The sequence below is a fragment of the Pristiophorus japonicus genome, chromosome 19, assembly GCF_044704955.1.
Source record: "Pristiophorus japonicus isolate sPriJap1 chromosome 19, sPriJap1.hap1, whole genome shotgun sequence".
In the NCBI taxonomy this organism is placed as follows: Eukaryota; Metazoa; Chordata; class Chondrichthyes; family Pristiophoridae; genus Pristiophorus; species Pristiophorus japonicus.
This window is the reverse complement of record NC_091995.1, coordinates 94688704-94696916: the sequence shown is the minus strand read 5'-3', so window position 1 is coordinate 94696916 and position 8213 is coordinate 94688704.

Genomic DNA, 8213 nt, shown 5'->3' with positions numbered 1-8213 from the left:
ATTCCAAAGTTCTCCTGGCCGGCCTCTCGCCTTTCACCTCCTGTAAACTTTTCATGCAAAACTGCTGCCTGTATCCTCCCTTGCACCAAATCCCGCTTACCCATCACCCTTGTACTCGCTCACTTATATTGTCTCCCGGTCGGCGACGTCTTGATTTCAAAATTCTCATCCTTGTGTTCGAATATCTCTATGGTCTCATCCCTCCCTATCTCTCTAAACTCCTCTAGCGTTACAACCCTCCAAGATCTCTGCCTTGCTCCAGCTCTGGCCTCATGCACATCCCAAATTTCCTTTTCCCCACCAGTAGCGGTCGTGCCTTCAACTGCCCAGGCCCCAAGCTCTGGACTTCCCTCCCTAAACATGTGCGCCTCTTTACCTCTTTAAAATCTACCTCTGACCAACCTTTTTGCTCACCTGCCCTAATATCTCTTTCTCGGTGTCAAATTGTGTCTGCTAACACCCATGGATTGGAGTGTTTTACTATATTAATCATCATGGGCGGAATCGAGGAAGACTTGCTTCCACTCCCAAAGTGAATTCTTTGGTGGCTGAACAGTCCAATACGAGAGCCACAGACCCTGTCACAGGTGGGGCAGACATTTGTCGAGGGAAGGGGTGGGTGGGGCTGGCTTGCCGCAAGCTCCTTCCGCTGCCTGCGCTTGACCTCTTTGCGTCGAGAGTCGAAGAGCTCAGCGTTCTCCCGGATGCACTTTCTGCACCTCGGGCGGTCTTCGGCCAGGGTCTCCCAGGTGTCAGTGGTGATGTCGCACTTTACCAGGGAGGCTGCACTTTACCAGGGAGGCTTTGAAGGGTGTCTGCTGCCCACCTTTGGCTCACTTGCCATGAAGGAGCTCCACATAAAGCATTTGCTGAGGGAGTCTCGTATCTGGCAAGCAAACTATGTGGCCTGCCCAGCAGAGCTGATCAAGTGTGGTCAGTGCTGGGGATGTTAGCCTGGGCGAGGACACTGATGTCAGTGCGCTTCCTCCCAGGGGATTTGCAGGATCTTGCGAAGACATCGTTGGTGTTATTTCTCCAGCGACTTGAGGTGCCTTCTATACATCGTCCATGCCTCTGATCCATACAGGAGTGCGGGTATTACTACAGCCCTGTAGACCATGAGCCATGTTAAAGGCACTATATAAAGGCATTTGTTTGGTAGTGGCATGTTGCTTGTGTCACTGCGCAAGAACCATGCTTTGGGTCCAACTGTTTTGAAGTGTCCATCCACTCTCTCGTCTTGCATATCTCCGTGAGAATTCGCACTGGGCGGGAGCTACTTTATGGTAACGACTAAGAAGTGAAGACACCACCCAATCTAGTATGGAGCTGGGCACCCCTGAAGATGTCCATGTTCAACTGTTCCTGGGTTCCTGCTCCTGGTCACTGATGCCTGTGAAGTCCACACATGTAACACAAGTGAGCGCCTGAGCGTTGGATCAACCGAGTAGATTAATCCAAATTACACAGGTTTGGACACCAGAGATAATTCAACATATTGGTTTTTATTAATATCAACAGGAAGTACATGCCAGTTACATGTCTATATACTTACTAGTAGGATACTCAGCGGATCTACCAACGATTAACCAATTCAGACGTGTTCACGGCACAGAATTACTGAAAGTGTATCCCTAGATGGACAATGCCACATGACTTGCTCTCAACCAAGTGATTGAAATTGTCATGTGATCACATGTCATATGACACTACACAAGTAGGTGGCGATGTTGCACCTCATTGTCACTGCATTGTGCATTTTATGTGGAAGATGAGGCAATTTTGGATAGTTCTAAGCATCGCACATTAACAAAATGATAACAGCTGAAATAGAAATGTCTTCAAACAAGCTATAATTTTTAAACAAACCTTTTTTATGCTTCTTAAATTGTAAAACTTGACAGCTTCTTACTTAGCATCCCCTCACAGATTCCTAATGATCTAGTCACTCCACCACATGGAATACATTCCCATGATACACTGATTTCTAGACTCCTAGTGCAGTACTGAGGGAGTGCTGCACTGTCGGAGGTGCCATCTTTCGCGTGAGATGTTAAAATTGAGGGCCCATCTGCTCTCTCAGGTGGACGTAAAAGATCTCTCAGCCACTATTTCGAAGAAAAGCAGGGGAGTTATCCCCGGTGTCCTGGGGCCAATATTTATCCCTCAATCAACATCACAAACAAATTATCTGGTCATTATCACATTGCTGTGTGTGGGAGCTTGCTGTGTGCAAATTGGCGTCCGTGTTTCCTAATTAGAACAGTGACTACATTTCAGAAAGTACTTGATTTGGCTGTAAAGCGCTTTGAGATGTGCTGAGGTTGTGAAAGGCGCTATATAAATGCAGGTTATTTCTGTCTTAAGCTATGTTTCCGATTATACACTTCGACAATGGATCGCGGCACAAGGGTGTGATCACACTTGCCTGTGATGTTGCTCATAGCTGGTTAACACGTTGCTGTATTCCGGGCAATGGACATTGGGGAAAATGGCCAGAAAGAGAGAGGAGAGGTAGGAACCAAAAGATTTGGGATGGGTGTGGATGACCAAGAATGTGCCCTGATTGATGGGATCTGACAAAGCTGCAGTGTGGGGATTGTACACTAGAGGGTGCTCCTGGGTTAGAATTGTTCTTGTGTGATACAGTATAGTATATTGTATTAGGCAGTCCCTCGTATCGAGGGTGACTTGCTTCCACACCAAAAAAAAAAGTTAAACGCTGGGAACACCTAAGCCATTTTTTTCATCCTCACCAAACTGCGTTCCTTGAGCACCGATTTCTTCTCTGTTCCCTGGCCACGATCTCTGGTTGAACCAAATGCTCTGCCACCAGGGTGTCCCTGAACGGAACTTTCAACTCCATAATCCTCTCCATCACAAAGACCACCCACTTCCACCTCTGTAACATTGCCCACCTTCCCTCCTATAGCTGAGGGAGTTTCAACTTTCAGAATTTTACTCCCGTGTACGTATTATGGAAATTCCAGGTTCTCTCCAACAACACGTGGAGGGAGCTCACAGACGGTCACAAAGACGGTCTGTTCATCTGCCTCTGCCAACCCCTCCAGTCCCCTTGTCAACCAAGTCAAGGCTCCCCTATGCACTAACCATGAACCCATGTCTTTCACTAGTTTCTCCCTTACCTCCTGCTCTTTCTATGTGAATGAAACCTACTTCCTGGCTCCCTTCACTCCATTCTCACTAACCTTTGGCCATTAATGGAATACCAGCGTTTATTTCAGTATCACTGCACACAAGCTAAAAACAAAGACGGCAGGACCTAGAAATTGAATCTGTGGACTGCAAAGATTGATTAGATAAGATTTTAAAAAATGCTAGAATTTTGAAACAAAAACAAACAGCTCAACCAGCATCTATGAAAATAAATACATTTTCGTGACCATAGTTCTTTTGAACTAGGGTTCAATAAAGCACCCCAATTAGTAAGAACACAAGATATTCAATTACTTAAAAGATCCTGGCTAAATAAACTTAGTTTCTTAAGTTTGGCGCACTACCTTTGCTCCATTCTTTCACAAATACACCACGCACCAGCCTTCCGTCTTTCACTGGATAATCCTGCCCCTGCATGCATTTTATTGGTCTAAATGCAGAGCTTGGTCTCCAGTCATCTTGGTTAACTCTTGCCACTGGATCAAGACCTAGCCCTGTCAAGCCCGTGTGGTGGTTGATGTGGCAACATCTTCTCAATGCTGGGAGATCAAGGAAATCTCCAGTACACCCTAAACAGAAGAAAAAGTCGGTCATTTTGCCTCTCAAGCCTGCTCTGCCATTCAATAAGATCATGGCTGATCTGATCTTAGCCTCCACCCTACTTTCCTGCCCGGTCCCCATAACCCTTGACTCCCCTATTGTTCAAAAATCTATCCACCTCCACCTTAAATATATTCAATGACCCAGCCTCCACAGCTCTCTGCGCCAGAGAATTCCACAGATTCACCACCCTCAGAGAAGAAATTACTCCTCATCTCCGTCTTAGATGGGCGACCCCTTATTCTGAAACTATGTCCCCTAGTTCGAGATTCCCCCACGAGGGGAAACATCCTCTCTGCATCTATTCTGTCCAGCCCCCTCAGTATCTTATGTTTCAATAAGATCACCTCTCATTCTTCAGCAGGCTGTAGGGTGACTTGGACAGGTTAGGCAAGTGGGCAAATGCATGGCAGATGCAATATAATGTGGATAAATGTGAGGTTATCCACTTTAGTGGCAAAAACACGAAGGCAGAATATTATCTGAATGGCGGCAGATTAGGAAAAGGGGAGGTGGGACGAGACCTGGGTGTCATGGTACATCAGTCATTGAAAGTTGGCATGCAGGTACAGCAGGCGGTGAAGAAGGCAAATGGTATGTTGGCCTTCATAGCTAGGGGATTTGAGTACAGGAGCAGGGAGGTCTTACTGTGGTTGTACAGGACCTTGGTGAGGCCTCACCTGGAATATTGTGTTCAGTTTTGGTCTCCTAATCTGAGCAAGGATGTTCTTGCTATTGAGGGAGTGCAGCGAAGGTTCATCAGATTGATTCCCGGGATGGCAGGACTGACATGAGGAGAGACTGGATCAATTGGGCCTGTATTCACTGGAGTTTGGATGGATGAGAGGGGATCTCATAGAAACATAAAATTCTGCGGGACTGGACAGGTTAGATGCAGGAAGAATGTTCCCGATGCTGGGGAAGTCCAGAACTAGGAGACACAGTCTTAGGATAAGGGGTAAGCCATTTAGGACCGAGATGAGGAGAAACTTCTTCACTGAGAGTTGTTAACTTGTGGAATTCTCTACCGCAGAGAGTTGTTGATGCCAGTTCATTGGATATATTCAAGAGGGAGTTAGATATGGCCCTTACGGCTAAAGGGATCAAGGGGTATGGAGAGAAAGCGGGGATGGGATACTGAAGTTGCATGATCAGCCATGGTCATATTGAATGGTGGTGCAGGCTCGAAGGGCTGAATGGCCTACTCCTGCACCTATTTTCTATGTTTCTAAACTCCAATGGAATGCAGGCCCAACCTGCTCAACCTTTCTTCATAAGACAACCCCTTCATCCCAGGAATCAACTTAGTGAACCTTCTCTGAACAGCCTCCAAGGCAAGTATATCCTTCCTTAAATACGGAGACCAAAACTGTACGTAGTACTCCAGGTGTGGCCTCACCAATACCCTGTACAGTTGTAGGAAGACTTCCGTGCTATTATACTCTCTCCCCCTTGCAATAAAGGCCAACATTCCATTTGCCTTCCTAATCACTTGCTGTACCTACATGCTAACGTTTTGTGTTTCATGTATGAGGACCCCCAGATCCTTCTGCAGCGCAGCATTCTGCTTTTCGATTCTTCTTACCAAAGTGGATACCCTCATATTTTCCCACATTATACTCCATCTGGCAGATTTTTGCCCACTCACTTAATCTACGTCTACCTAAAGTGATGGGACAATGCTTATTCGCACCATCCCTAGTAACTAATTTTTATATGTTGTAATGTATATGCTTCATGGGTTCTATACTTAGAATTCATAGCAACATATTGCTATTAAGAACTAGTTGGTTTATTAGCAAAAGGTTTAACAATCACACTACACATTACCGGTTCATCCACCAGGCTCACAACCACCTGCCTCATCGTGGATCCCCCGAACCCAACTGGCTGGGGTTTTATTGAGTCTTGTGAACATCACGTGACTGGCTAAGCCACTCCTAACTCAACAGCTCTACACATCTGCGAGCATACTCACAGGGGCACACATTACATACGTGTTGGAAGCATCAATATTTCATATATATTGGAAGATCAAGGTTTAAAGCTCATGCTGTAGGATGTCATGAAGATTGAAGAAGGGGAGAAGACCAAACCTGGGTTGTAGACTTGGTGGAGGAGGACACACTGAAGGAGGCAAGGCATTGCATAGGCTTGAGCTCATAGCAAAGAAGGAGTTAAGAAAACAGCGAAAAATCCAGAGTGTTAAAGACCAGAGTTCCAAAACTCAATTTTAAAATTCTCATCCTTGTTTTCAAATCCCTCCACGGCGACGACCCTCCCTATCTCTGTAATCTCCTCCATTTCTGCAACCCTTTGAAATCTCTGCACTCCTCCGATTCTGGCCTCTTGCGCAACCCCTGATTTTAATCGCTCCACCATCGGCGGCCGTGCCTTCAGCTGCCTGGGCCCCAAGCTCTGCAATTCCCTCCCTAAACCTCCCCATCTCTTCTTTAAGATGCTCCTCAAAACCTACCTCTGTGACCAAGCATTTGGCCACCTGTCCTAATATCTCCTTGAGTGGCTCGGTGTAAAATTTTTGTTTGATAATCGCTCCTGTGAAGCACCGGGGGATGTTTTTAACTGCGTAAAAGGCACTGTGCAAACGCAAGTTGTTTATCACCACTGTAATTTTGTCACGCAACACTGTTGATCAACCCACTGTTATCTGGAGCTGGACCACTCCAGCTCGGCGGTGTTTATGCAATTGTCAAAGGGGCCTAGGCGGTGGTGGGTAGGCTGGTCTGGTCACCGTTGTCATGTGTTAGGAACGTCAGCCACTAGCCCGCGAGCTGTCTGAGAATCTTTCCCCAGCCGACAGATCAGTCACTTTACACTCTCGCTTATCTTGCGACAGGAATCCGCTGATGTTCAGGGGAAACTTTTCTCTCTCCCACTTCAAAGCTGCTGGGACTCGGGAGGGTTTGTGTTTTTTTTTACGGAGAAGACTAGCGTGAAATTTGGAAACAAACGATTACTTTTAATTACTTCAGAGCCACAGGAAGTTAAGAGTCTGCGCGTTGCCAGGGTTGTTTAGTCATCTTGAGGTTTATGTTCTGAAAGATAATTTCTTGTACTCAAAACTGCCACATGGCAGGTTAACATAGGTCTTTGTGGAAGCTGGGACATTGAATAAATTTAAGACAGAGATAGACAGTTTCTTAACCGATAAGGGATTAAGGGGTTATGGGGAGCGGGTAGGGAAGTGGATCTGAGTCCATGATCGGATCAGCCATGATCGTATTAAATAGCGGAGCAGGCTCGAGGGGCCAACTCCTGTTCCTATTTCTTATGTTCTTATGTTTGTTGGCCTTTATTACAAAAGGATTTGAGTATAAGAGTAAAACAACCTTATTGCAATTATATAGGGCCTTGGTGAGACCACACCTGGAGTATTGTGTACTTCCAACGAAGGTTCGCCAGACTGATTCCTGGGATGGGGGGATTTTCCTATGAGAGATTGAGGAGGCTACGCCTATAGTGCCTAGAATTTAGAAGAATGAGAGGTGATCTCATTAAAACATACACAATTCTTACACAGGGCTTGACAGGGTAGATGCAGGGAGGATGTTTCCCCCCGGGTTGGGGGAGTCTAGAACCAGGGGTCACACAGTCTCAGGATAAGGGGTCGGCCATTTAGGGCTGAGATGAGGAGGAATTTCTTCACTCAGAGGGTGGTGAATCTTTGGAATTCTCTGCCCCAGAGGACTGTGGAGGCTCAGTCGTTGAGTATATTCAAGGCTGAGATCGATAGATTTTTGGATATTAAAGGAATCGAGGGATATGGGGATCGGGCGGGAAAGTGGAGTTGAGGTCGAAGATCAGCCATGATCTCATTGAATGGCGGAGCAGGCTCGAGGGACCGAATGGCCGACTCCTGCTCCTATTTCTTATATTCTTATAACAATTATACCAGTGAGTTGCAAGTCGCACTCGGGGAGGACATAAATGGTCAATTGACCTGTTTTTGTTTCCTCACCACGCCCCCCCACTCCCGCCCAAAACATAAATCAGGTGGTTTTTGTTTCCAAATGGTTTCAGTGATGAGGAGCTTCAGTTATATGGAGAGACTGAGGCTGTTCTCTGTAGAGCAGAGAAGGGTTAAGGGAAGATTTGATAGAGGTGTTCAAAATTATGAAGCATTTTGATAGAGTAGATCGGGGCAAACTGTTTCCTCTGGCGAAAGAGGCAGTAACCAGAGAACACACATTTAACATAATCGGCAAAAGAACCAGAGGGGGAGATGAGGAGAATATTTTTACGCAGCGAATTATGATGACCTGTAACGCGATGCCTGAAAGGGCGGGAGATGCAGATTCAACGGTAACTTTCAAAAGGGAACTGGATATATACTTGAAGGAAAGAAAATTTTCAGGGCCATGGGAAAGGAGCAGGGGGGAGTGGTTCTGATTGGCTCGCTCTTTCACAGGCACGAT